The following is a 14,149-nucleotide window of genomic DNA, read 5'->3' as shown; positions in this document are numbered from 1 at the left end:
CCAAAAATAAAATAAATACATAAAAAGTAGGCCCTACATCACACACAAAATAAAATAGCAATCAAAGCTGCATGTATGAAAAAGCTTGAAAATGTGGCTGGTCACAATCTGGGAAAAATGACCCATTTTTGAACTGTGATAGAAAAACTAGAAAAAATATATGTATCAAAATTTAGGAATTTAAAAAAAAAAATAAATACAATTAACAAAAACCTTACTTAAAGGGAACCTGCCACCAGATTTGGGGCCTATAAGCTGTGGCCACCACCACTGGGCTCTTACATACAGCCTTCTAAGAGGCCGCTGTATTGAACATAAAAAAACACTTTATAATACTCACCTAGGAGGTCGCTCCGGTGCAGACTGGTCAAATGGGTGGCGCCATTCTCTGGGACCGGCGCCTTCTCATTCGGCCATCTTTGTTCTCTTTCTTCTGAAGCCGGCGTGCCTGATGCGTCCTACGTCATACACACTCGCTGGCATTGAGGTCCTGCGCAGGCGCACTTTGATCTTCCCTACTCAGGGCAGATCAAAGTATTGTAGTACGCCTGCGCAGGACCTCAGTACTGGCCTGTGTGCACGACGCAGGACGCATCATGCATGCCGGCTTCAGAAGAAGGAGGACCAAGATGGTCCCGGAGAACAGCGCCACCCATTTGACCAGTCTGCACTGGAGTGACCTCCTAGGTGAGTATTATAAAGTCTTTCTTATGTTCTACACAGCGGACTGTTAAAATGCTGTATATAGGAGCTCAGTGGTGGTGGCCGCAGCTTATAGGCCCCAAATCTGGTGACAGGTTCCCTTTAAACAATAGTTAACTTTCTGATAACACACTCCTTTAAAAAAAAAAAAAGACAGAAATCATCAATATTCCATATCCTATGTATATACCATAAGTGTCCTAGCTAGAACCAATATTCTTCAAGGGGATCCTGTAATTACAATTTAACATGTTAAAGATATTGGCCCTGTTATACGGATTTAATAGATACTTGTGAAGAAATCCATAGTCTAGTTCTTGTGCAGTATCCTTTTTGTGCATCGGGGTTCGTCTTTGGGTAGGATCTTCGGCTCTGCCACGGCCCCGTTTTCCGGAAAAATGCTGGATTTCCCGTTGTCTTCCATTATATGCAGTACACAAGTCGGATCTGTCCTGGCATCCAACTGCTCATTTTGAGTACCGAGCACCTGAGCCCGGTGGGTTCTCGCTCATCACTAGTTAAATGCTTTTGCGTTACAATTTGGCACAATGCATTGCAATGATCCAGAATTGTTATTACATTGTCAATACAGGCAGTTCGTAAAACAGACATATCAGTAGAGGTCCTCTTTAAAAAAAAAAAAACAAACAAAAAAAACAAAACCCTATTGTTTCTCCAAATGTTATTAACCTGCAGAAATGGGGTTAATCATGTTCCAATGCGGTCAGTCCACCTTACTGAAAGCACAGTGAGGCTAGGGTCATACAACTATTCTCTCTATCCAAGAAAAATGGCCCGATTATGCCAGACTCTGATCCAAGTTTGATCAGAGTGAGATCCATTTCTCAGATATATGGAATAATAAAATAAATAAATCTCCACCTTCTCCATTCTGTTAGTCTATGAATGCGGTCTGATTGTTTTCACTGAATAGCCGAGTGCCATGCGATTGTCGGAGCCAAATCATGCATTCTGCGATTTGTTTTCCTCGGACCCCCAGGACCAAGGGAAAAAAATAAAACAAAACCAAAAAAACCCACAATTAGATGTGCACTTACTGGGCTGCTTAGTGTAGTTTTGATAAAATCAACTGATTAATCAGCAATAGATTATCACTACAGGACTACCTGGCGTGCTGCTAGGTAGTCCAGCATAGTCATGAGCAGGGGCGTAACTACCGTGGTCACAGAGGTCGCAACTGCAACCGGGTCCGGCAGCTTAGGGGCCCTCTCTGCAGATCAGCAAGCAGCTCCTTTCTGTGAGAGGACCTGCGCTGATCTGGCGCAGACCACGCGGCCGCTATATGACCCAGTGCCTCCGCCGCTGACAGTGGGCCCCCCTGCCCAGTCATCACGCACAGCAACAATGAAGAAGCGTGGAGTGGCCCATGCAGCTCCACGCTCCTTCATTCTCCCTCTGTGCCTGCGCGGTGACGTCACTCCTGTGCGTCTGCTGTGCTCTGAGCACAGAGCGCAAGACGGGAGGACGCCGACCGCAGCTGCAGAGGAGTGGAGGAGAGATGAGGACAGAGCAGCGGGGAACGAGGACACGTGAGGACAGCAGCGGGAAGGGGGGGGGGTGAGGAGAGAGGTAAAAACTTGTTGGTTTGTTTTTTTTAAAAATCAGTGCATACCCGGGGGCTGAGGGAGCATACATGGAGCATGGGGGGGGGGGGGCTGCCAGCAGTATACATGGGGCATGGGGGGCTGAAAGCAGTTTTCATGGAGCATGGGGGGCTGCCAGCAGTATACATGGAGCATGAGGGGGCTGCCGGCAGTATACATGGAGCATGAGGGGGCTGCCGGCAGTATACATGGAGCATGAGGGGGCTGCCGGCAGTATACATGGAGCATGAGGGGGCTGCCGGCAGTATACATGGAGCATAGGGGGAGCTTGCATTATACATGGAGCATGGGGGGGGGGGGCTTTAATTATACTTGGAGCATGGGGGGCTGCCAGCAGTATACATGGAGCATGGGGGGGGGCTGCGAGCAGTATACATGGAGCATGGGGGGGGCTGCCAGCATTATACATGGAGCATGGTGGGGAGCTTGCATTATACATGGAGCATGGGGGGCTGGCTGCATTATACATGGAGCATGGGCGGCTGGCTGCATTATACATGGAACATGGGGGGTTGGCTGCATTATACATGGAACATGGGGGTCTGGCTGCATTATACATGGGGGTCTGGCTGCATTATACATGCAGCATGGGGGGCTGCCAGCAGTATACATGGAGCATGGGGGGGCTGCCAGCAGTATACATGGAGCATGGGGGGGAGCTTGCATTATACATGGAGCATGGGGGGGAGGCTTTCATTATACTTGGAGCATGGGGGGCTGCCAGCAGTATACATGGAGCATGGGGGGGGGGGGAGCTTGCATTATACATGGAGCACTGGCTGCATTATACATGGAGCACTGGCTGCATTATACATGGAGCATGGGGGGCTGGCTGCATTATACATGGAGCATGGGGGGCTGGCTGCATTATACATGGAGCATGGGGGGCTGGCTGCATTATACATGGAGCATGGGGGGCTGCCAGCAGTATACATGGAGCATGGGGGGGGCTGCGAGCAGTATACATGGAGCATGGGGGGGGGCTGCCAGCATTATACATGGAGCATGGTGGGGAGCTTGCATTATACATGGAGCATGGGGGGCTAGCTGCATTATACATGGAGCATGGGGGGCTGGCTGCATTATACATGGAGCATGGGGGGCTGGCTGCATTATACATGGAGCATGGGGGGCTGGCTGCATTATACATGGAACATGGCGGGCTGGCTGCATTATACATGGGGGTCTGGCTGCATTATACATGCAGCATGGGGGGCTGCCAGCAGTATACATGGAGCATGGGGGGGCTGCCAGCAGTATACATGGAGCATGGAAGGGGGGCTGCCAGCAGTATACATGGAGCATGGTGGGGGGCTTGCATTATACATGGAGCATGGTGGGGAGCTTGCATTATACATGGAGCATAGGCGGCTGGCTGCATTATACATGGAGCATGGGGGGCTGGCTGCATTATACATGGAACATGGGGGGCTGGCTGCATTATACATGGAACATGGGGGGATGGCTGCATTATACATGGAACATGGGGGGCTGGCTGCATTATACATGGAACATGGGGGGCTGGCTGCATTATACATGGAACATGGGGGGCTGGCTGCATTATACATGGAACATGGGGGGCTGGCTGCATTATACATGGAACATGGGGGGCTGGCTGCATTATACATGGGGGGCTGGCTGCATTATACATGGGGGTCTGGCTGCATTATACATGCAGCATGGGGGGCTGGCTGCATTATACATGGAGGCCTGGGGTGAATTAGAATACATGGAGAACTATGGGAAATGCATTATAATACATGGAGGACTATGGAACTGCATTCTAATATATGAAGGGTTATGTAGGACCCTTTATACTATATGGAAGGCTATGTGGGGGCCATTATAGTATTTGGAGAACTATATAAAAGGGGGGACAAAGATACAAGCAGGGGATATGAATATTTTGTGCTGATGGAAAAGGGTTCCTTTCCTCAGTACCCAGCTTTCCCATGCTCTGCAATACATCTCTCAGCACCCAACTTTCCCATTCTCTGATGTGGGAAAGCTATGTGCTGAGGGAAAGATGTATAGAAGAGCATGGGGAAGCTGGGTGCTGAGGGCAAGATGGATATCAGAACATAGGGAAGCTGGGCTGAGGGACAGAGCCAAGTGTCAGCGTCATTATCCCATACCCCAAGTGTCGGTGTACGTAGAGGGGGGGCCCAGGTCCAAAGTTTGCACCGGGGCCCATCAAACTCTAGTTACGCCACTGGTCATGAGCTCTGAATAACTGCTAGATCTGCAGCAGAGAAAACATTGATTTATCAAAATGACAGTAAACAGCTCAGTAAGTGACACATCGGTGGAATTAGGATCTCTGTCTCTACATTATGCTGCTCTCAGATGGGGGAGCAAAAACCTGGTGACAGATTCCCTTTAAGTCAAAATGCTCACTGCTTACGTCTAATAGAACAGCTAGTCACCCTCCTCTAATGATAGCAGAATTTTGTTTAGTTGAGATTATACAGACAAAAAAACCCTATAAGCTGCACATTAATAATCGTAATTCAGGGAGACAACCCAATTATTATATTATAGTGGGGCAGACAGATGGTCGGGACTTTTAGTACACAATGCTGACATTAACGGCTAACTTGTATCCCTAGTGGAGGACAAAACACAAGGCATAACACAGGCGTTACAATCATACTGAGGGAAAACAGCAGGTGTTCAGAATAGATCAGCTCGCCTTCTCATAAAAGAAAGAGACTGGATACACAGCGGAGTGATAACATCAACCAGCTGCCTCTGGTAAATAGGTGAGGGCATAAAGTGACAGGTCTCCAGCTCCAGAAATAGAATAGCCTTAGGCAATACCTTCCCTTTCATGTCCTTAGTTGCCATTTGTATTGCACTTGTATTTTCTAGCATCTTAGGCCTGGACATCCAGATGGAAATCAGGTAGAATACAAGTTTTAGCAGCTAGCCCCTGTTCACACTTGCAATTTTTGGAGATGCAGTTTTTTTTTTGTTTTTGCAGTATACAATATAACGTCAGTTTACGAGTAACTCGGTGTGCGAGCATTTCGCTATACGAGGAAAGCTTGCTGTAAATTTGTAACCTCAGTTTATGAACAAGCTTTGCTGTACGAGCAAAATACTCACCGCACACACTTCCCGTTCCGTACTTTCACCACGCTCTGACCCGCTCTTGCAGTCCACACAAACACACACACACACACACACACACACACATATTATGCTCCCCTTACCATCCGTTCCATCACCGACCTCATGGATCTTTTAGTTCACCGCTACAGGATGTGTACGCGACGATTGAGGAAATTCTGCTGTCAGCCGCTACTCAAAGGCAGCGCGCTGACCAATCAGAGGCAAGCGGCTCCTGCCTTTGACATCAGCGCTCCGGCAGCGGAAGCACCGAGGCATTGTCGCGATGGTTAGCCGATACATATCCTGTACAAGTGAACAACAAGAACCAGGAGGACGGCGATGGAATGGGACACTGAACAAGTTGTGGAACGAATTGTCTGAGCTTGCATTATTTCCTATGGGAAATCTTGCTTTGCTATACGAGTAACTTGGTTACGAGCACACTCCCAGAATGGAGGTTCTCGTAAACCAAGGTTCCACTGTACATTGGAGGTGTAGACAGCCACCTATTCTGACTGTGCTCTCGGCCCATCAGCCACTGGGTGGTTTTATTTATTGATAGATCCTATCTGCCCATATATTTGTAGACTTCGTCCAGGAGAGGCATGACACTAGGATCGAGTCCTATCAGAGAAAGTTCATTTTACCGCAGTTGATGGGTATGCAAGAATTGGCCAATTTTTGTGCAAAGAACCTTCATTTTTTCTTAAGCATTAATGCAGTTTAAATTCCATTATTCCTTGTTTGCATATATCTTTCCAATTATAGAGCGCTGCTAGATCCCTTTTGTTTGTGCAGTTTTAGCAGTTTGCACCTGTTCACACTTGCTATATTTGGGGATGCAGTTTTGTGGGTTTTCTTGCAGAGCACAGTGTATTGAGCCTTTTATAATAGGTCTTACATTATAGATTTATTTATTTGGGATGGTCATGGTGAATCTGAACTGTATTCTCAAAAATAAGTATCCAGTTACAATTGTCTGATGTGTGTTGTCTAGAGTTGAGCGCGGTTCGTGGTTCGTGGTTCTCCAGTTCTAGGCTCGAGTGGTTTTGGTGCCTGTTCTAGATCGAACTAGAACTCGAGCTTTTTGCAAAAGCTCGATAGTTCTAGAAACGTTCGAGAACGGTTCTAGCAGCAAAAAACAAGCTAAATCATAGCTTGGATTCCGCTGTAATAGTGTAAGTCACTCTGTGAATCACACTATTATGACATTTCAGTGTATAGTATGCGTGAACAGCGCCTTCAGATCACTGCTGTTTCTATAATGGCGATCGCCATTTTTTTTTTTTTTTCCTTGTCTTCCTTCCCTAAGCGCGCGCGTCTTGTGGGGCGGGCCAGCATGTCAGCCAATCCCAGACACACACGCAGCTAAGTGGACTTTGAGCCAGAGAAGCAACGGCATATGTGATAGGATGTCCATGTCACATGTCCCTGCATTATAAAACCGGACATTTTCTTCCAGGACGCCATTATCTGCCTTCTGCGTCTTTGGTGTCAGACATCACTGTCGCAGCTCCGTCTTCCTGAGTCCTATCGCCGATACAGCTGTATGCGCTGCATACACAGCGTTAGACAGCTTAGGGAGAGCACTTTATAGCAGTCCTTTTAAGGGCTCAAACCGGCAGGGTCAGAGAGCCATAGGTGACAGGTCCTGCAAACAGCAACAGCGTCTGTGTAGCCAAGGTCAGGGATTTCCTCCCTGCATTTCACCATTAGGAGGGAATAGAAAGGCAGGCTTCCATTCCTCTACCCAGAGCACCACAATCCTGGCACTGTACCCTCTTGTCCTCTGCATACTCCAACTCATTATAAGTAAGCCATTATACTAGCAAACACTCAGTGTACCTAGTGGCATCCTATCTGTGGCTATTGGACTTTGCTATAGTCCCACTAGTGCCAAGACATTTGCAGAGCACATCTGCCTGCATTGCACACTCCAACTCATAACTAAGCCATTATACTAGCAAACACTCAGTGTACCTAGTGGCATCCTATACGTGGCTATTGGACTTTGCTATAGTCCCACTAGTGCCAAGACATTTGCAGAGCGCATCTGCCTGCGTTGCACACTCCAACTCATTATAACTAAGCCATTATACTAGCAAACACTCAGTGTACCTAGTGGCATCCTATACGTGGCTATTGGACTTTGCTATAGTCCCACTAGTGCCAAGACATTTGCAGAGCGCATCTGCCTGCGTTGCACACTCCAACTCATTATAACTAAGCCATTATACTAGCAAACACTCAGTGTACCTAGTGGCATCCTATACGTGGCTATTGGACTTTGCTATAGTCCCACTAGTGCCAAGACATTTGCAGAGCGCATCTGCCTGCGTTGCACACTCCAACTCATTATAAGTAAGCCATTATACTAGCAAACACTCAGTGTACCTAGTGGCATCTTATCTGTGGCTATTGGACTTTGCTATAGTCCCACTAGTGCAAAGACATTTGCAGAGCGCATCTGCCTGCGTTGCACACTCCAACTCATTATAACTAAGCCATTATACTAGCAAACACTCAGTGTACCTAGTGGCATCCTATACGTGGCTATTGGACTTTGCTATAGTCCCACTAGTGCCAAGACATTTGCAGAGCACATCTGCCTGCATTGCACACTCCAACTCATAACTAAGCCATTATACTAGCAAACACTCAGTGTACCTAGTGGCATCCTATACGTGGCTATTGGACTTTGCTATAGTCCCACTAGTGCCAAGACATTTGCAGAGCGCATCTGCCTGCGTTGCACACTCCAACTCATTATAACTAAGCCATTATACTAGCAAACACTCAGTGTACCTAGTGGCATCCTATACGTAGCTATTGGACTTTGCTATAGTCCCACTAGTGCCAAGACATTTGCAGAGCACATCTGCCTGCATTGCACACTCCAACTCATAACTAAGCCATTATACTAGCAAACACTCAGTGTACCTAGTGGCATCCTATACGTGGCTATTGGACTTTGCTATAGTCCCACTAGTGCAAAGACATTTGCAGAGCGCATCTGCCTGCGTTGCACACTCCAACTCATAACTAAGCCATTATACTAGCAAACACTCAGTGTACCTAGTGGCATCTTATCTGTGGCTATTGGACTTTGCTATAGTCCCACTAGTGCAAAGACATTTGCATAGCGCATCTGCCTGCGTTGCACACTCCAACTCATTATAACTAAGCCATTATACTAGCATTTTTTGCTGCCAGTTTAAGGGCCGTAGTTGCATTGTCAGGGATATTTATTCTTTATTATTCTGCTGTTAATAAAGCTAGACCACCGCTGCAATCTTCACCACCTCTCAATTTTTACTACCACATTTTCAGTGCACAATCTTGTCGCAATCAACATGAGTGGCAAAATGACAGATGCTGGTGGAAAGGGGAAGAGGCGTGGTGGAAAAGGCAAAAAAGGTTTTGTCTGTGGGGAAGGTGGCAAAGCTCCATTATCATCTGCTGAAGATAGACCATCTACCAGCAAAAGTAAGATGTCTACTACTTACCGTGGACAATCCGATGTGCTCCCTTTTTTACGGACACGAACAACAGGAAGAAAGGTAGATGATGGGCAAAAAAGGAAAATGCTTGAATGGATCTCAAGTGGTCCAACAAGTGCCCTCTCAGCCACTTCAAGTATCGCATCCAAAAAACACCAGTCCTCTGAGTTGTCATCCCAATCACACTTGATTTCTCCCAGCTCTGAAGTCTCCATCAGCCCTGCACAGTATGGTGGAACTGAGATGGCTGAGTCTGCAGAGCTGTTCAGTCACACTATAGCCTGGGAATCAGAGGTCTGCTCCCAAGCTACAGTGAGTACAGAACAGGAAATGGTCTGCAGTGATGCCCAGAACCTTTGTGACTCTGATTCAGGCCGTGAGGACCAAGTTTCTGAGCATAATGTTGACCCTTTGTCACAAACTGTAACACCTGTGGTTATAGACAATGAGGAACATACTGATGAAGATGAGACGCAGATACCCGATTGGGATGACAACTTAAATATTCGGTCAGGGCAAGAAGAGGCTCGGTCTGAGGGGGAGGGGAGTGCAAACACAACAATTGATGATGAAGTTCTAGATCCCACCTACTGTCAACGCCCAGTCAGGCACTCGAGGAGGTCAACAGAGGCGGTGGAGGAGGATGCAACCGACGACGAAGTTACCTTGCGCCTTCCTGGACAGAGTCGGAGCACTGGTAGCACGTCTACAACTGCATCCTCAGCCACCACTCTGCCTATGAGCATTATTCGGGGTGGATCAACAGGTCGCATGGCCTCTAAGCCTTGCCTAGCCTGGTCCTTTTTTGACATAGAAAAAGATCGCCCAAATCATGTGATATGTAACATTTGTCATGATTCTCTTAGTAGAGGTCAAAACCTCAGCAGTTTGACAACTTCTTCCATGAATCGTCACATGAATAAATATCATAGGTCCCGGTGGGAAGCTCACTGTGCTGCAATGCGGCCTAGCGGAGCGAACCATCCACCGCCCGCCCCTTCCAGTGCATCCGCGCGCTCTTCATCTTCTAGGACTGTGGGGACAGCTGTCACACCTGTTTTTCCACGCAAAACTTCCACCACTGTAACCGCAACAGGCAGTTTGCTTGGTAGGTCGTCAGTTGGTTTGGAAGGGGAAACAAGTGAGTGTGTACAGCTCTCTCAGACATCGATAGCACCAACGTTGGATGAAGGCAACATCATGTCTCCACCTGCACTTTCCTCACAAACCTGCATTTTTCCAGGGACACCCTACTCAACACAGTCTACACACAGCAGCCAGATCTCTGTCCCTCAGATGTGGTCAAATAAAAGGTCACTTCCTCCGACCCATGACAAAGCTAAGAGGTTGACTCTATCCCTCTGTAAGCTGTTGGCTACCGAAATGCTGCCTTTCCGCCTAGTGGACACACAGGATTTTAGAGACCTTATGTCTGTCGCTGTGCCCCAGTACCAGATGCCTAGTCGCCACTACTTCTCTAAGAAAGGTGTGCCCGCGCTACACCAGCATGTCGCACACAACATCACCGCTTCCTTGAGAAACTCTGTGTGTGAACGGGTGCATTTCACCACCGATACTTGGACCAGTAAGCATGGACAGGGACGTTACATGTCGCTGACTGGGCACTGGGTAACTATGGTGATAGATGGTGAAGGGTCTGCTGCACAAGTCTTGCCGTCCCCATGACTTGTGTGTCAATCCTCTGTCTGTCCAAGTTCCGCCACAGCTTCTGCATCCTCCACCTCATCTGGGTCCTCCACCTCCGCCCCAAGCCTGCCTGGTCAGGCCACCAGCGTTCTCACTGCGCAGAAGGAATCACGCACGCCTCATTACTATGCTGGCAGCAGAGCGCAACGGCATCAGGCGGTCTTTAGCTTGACATGTCTTGGGAATAAGAGTCACACAGCTGAGGAGTTGTGGTCAGCTCTGCGGTCCGAGTTTAATAAATGGTTGTCTCCACTCAACCTGCAGCCTGGTAAGGCCGTGTGCGACAATGCTGCAAACCTGGGTGCGGCACTTCGCCTGGGCAAGGTGACACACGTACCTTGTATGGCTCACGTGTTGAACCTTGTCGTCCAGCAATTTTTAACACACTATCCCGGCCTAGATGGCCTTCTGAACAGGGCACGAAAACTGTCAGCTCACTTCCGCCGTTCAAGCGCCGCAGCAGAGCGACTTGCATCGCTCCAGAAGTCTTTCGGCCTGCCGGTTCATCGCCTGAAATGCGATGTGGCGACACGCTGGAATTCAACTCTCCACATGTTACAGCGACTGTGGCAGCACCGCAGAGCCCTGGTGCAATACGTCATGACGTATAGCCTGGGCCAACGAGATGCAGAGGTGGGTCAGATCACCCTGATGGAGTGGTCTCAGATCAAGGACCTATGCACCCTTCTGCACAGTTTCGACATGGCGACGAATATGTTTAGCGCTGACAATGCCATTATCAGCATGACGATTCCAGTCATTTACATGCTGGAGCACACGTTAAACACTATTCGGAGTCAGGGGGTGGGACAACAGGAAGGGGAGGAACTACAGGAGGATTCATATGCGCAAGGGACAACAACATCACCAAGGTCCAGACGTTCATCATCACCAACGCAGCAGGCATGGGACCATGGGGGACAGGGATCAACAAGGGCGCATGTTAGCAGGCGAAATGTTGAGGAAGGTGCAGGAGAACATGAAGAAATGGAGGACGAACTGTCCATGGACATGGAAGACTCAGCGGATGAGGGAGACCTTGGTCAAATTTCAGTTGAAAGAGGTTGGGGGGAGATGTCAGAGGAAGAAAGAACGGGTAGCACCTCTATGCCACAAACACAGCGTGGACTTGGTCCGCATGGCTGCGCAAGACACATGAGTGCCTTTTTGTTGCACTACCTCCAACATGACAGTCGTATTGTCAAAATTAGAAGTGATGATGACTACTGGATTGCCACACTATTAGATCCCCGGTACAAGTCCAAATTTTGTGACATAATTCCAGCCATAGAAAGGGACGCACGTATGCAGGAGTATCAGCAGAAGCTGTTACTCGATCTTAGCTCGGCTTTTCCACCAAACAACCGTGCAGGTGCAGGGAGGGAATCTCCCAGTTGTAACTTGACAAACATGGGACGGTCTCGTCATCTTCAACAGTCTACCCGTACCAGTAGGACCGTATCTGGTGCTGGTAACAGCAATTTTATGGAATCTTTTCATAATTTTTTTAGACCCTCTTTTGCAAGGCCACCAGAGACAACAAGTCTGACACATACTCAACGGCTGGAGAGGATGATACAGGAGTATCTCCAAATGAACATCGATGCCATGACTGTGCAACTGGAGCCTTGCTCCTTTTGGGCTTCAAACCTAGAAAAATGGCCAGAGCTCGCAACTTACGCCTTGGAGATTTTGTCGTGTCCAGCTGCCAGCGTTGTCTCTGAACGTGTATTCAGTGCTGCTGGGTGTGTGCTGACAGATAAGCGCACGCGTCTGTCCAGTGACAATGTGGACAGACTGACGTTCATCAAAATGAACAAGTCATGGATCCAGAAGGAATTTACTACCCCTGTCTCATCCTGGGGAGAGTAAATGCTTGTTGATTTGGAATGTGCTTGATGCAAATCAAAACATCCTGTTTGCAACTAGGGCCCAAGTGCTGCCACTGATGGGGTGGGTGTCTGTGTGGCCCAATTTTTGGAAAAAAGGGAGACTCCGCTTGGAGTAACCCTTGCTTGCTGTGTTTTTAAAAGAAGCCAAGATGAACAGAGCTGGGATCAGGAAAGACTTTGCTACCTACCCCGGTGTCATCCTGGGGACGGATAAGAATGGCGTATTTTTGAATGTGCTTGATGCAAATCTAGCTGTGAATTGTACAACTGGGGCACAACTGCTGCCACTGAAGGGGTGGGTGTGTGTGGGGCCCAATTTTTGGAAAAAAGGGAGACTCCGCTTGGAGTAACCCTTGCTTGCTGCGTTTTTAAAAGAAGCCAAGATGAACAGAGCTGGGATCAGGAAAGACTTTGCTACCTACCCCGGTGTCATCCTTGGGACGGATAAGAATGGCGTATTTTTGAATGTGCTTGATGCAAATCTAGCTGTGAATTGTACAACTGGGGCACAACTGCTGCCACTGAAGGGGTGGGTGTGTGTGGGGCCCAATTTTTGGAAAAAAGGGAGACTCCGCTTGGAGTAACCCTTGCTTGCTGTGTTTTTAAAAGAAGCCAAGATGAACAGAGCTGGGATCAGGAAAGACTTTGCTACCTACCCCGGTGTCATCCTGGGGACGGATAAGAATGGCGTATTTTTGAATGTGCTTGATGCAAATCAAAACATCCTGTTTGCAACTAGGGCCCAAGTGCTGCCACTGAATGGGTGGGTGTGTGTGGGGCACAATTTTTGGAAAAAAAGGGAGACTCCGCTTGGAGTAACCCTTGCTTGCTGTGTTTTTAAAAGAAGCCAAGATGAACAGAGCTGGGATCAGGAAAGACTTTGCTACCTACCCCGGTGTCATCCTTGGGACGGATAAGAATGGCGTATTTTTGAATGTGCTTGATGCAAATCTAGCTGTGAATTGTACAACTGGGGCACAACTGCTGCCACTGAAGGGGTGGGTGTGTGTGGGGCCCAATTTTTGGAAAAAAGGGAGACTCCACTTGGAGTAACCCTTGCTTGCTGTGTTTTTAAAAGAAGCCAAGATGAACAGAGCTGGGATCAGGAAAGACTTTGCTACCTACCCCGGTGTCATCCTGGGGACGGATAAGAATGGCGTATTTTTGAATGTGCTTGATGCAAATCAAAACATCCTGTTTGCAACTAGGGCCCAAGTGCTGCCACTGAATGGGTGGGTGTGTGTGGGGCACAATTTTTGGAAAAAAAGGGAGACTCCGCTTGGAGTAACCCTTGCTTGCTGTGTTTTTAAAAGAAGCCAAGATGAACAGAGCTGGGATCAGGAAAGACTTTGCTACCTACCCCGGAGTCATCCTGGGGACGGATAAGAATGGCGTATTTTTGAATGTGCTTGATGCAAATGTAGCTGTGAAGTGTACAACTGGGGCACAACTGCTGCCACTGAAGGAGTGGGTGTGTGTGGGGCCCAATTTTTGGAAAAAAAGGGAGACTACGCTTGGAGTCACCTTGCGGTGTTTTACATGATTTTAGAATGGCGTGCCATGCCTATATCTGTGTGTCCTCCTCTTTTTCCTTGTCCAGCTGTTTTGT

This window comes from Anomaloglossus baeobatrachus, chromosome 2 (genome assembly GCF_048569485.1).
Source record: "Anomaloglossus baeobatrachus isolate aAnoBae1 chromosome 2, aAnoBae1.hap1, whole genome shotgun sequence".
NCBI classification, from domain to species: domain Eukaryota; kingdom Metazoa; phylum Chordata; class Amphibia; order Anura; family Aromobatidae; genus Anomaloglossus; species Anomaloglossus baeobatrachus.
The sequence above is the reverse complement of the archived record's forward strand: the minus strand, read 5'-3'. Positions refer to the sequence as shown.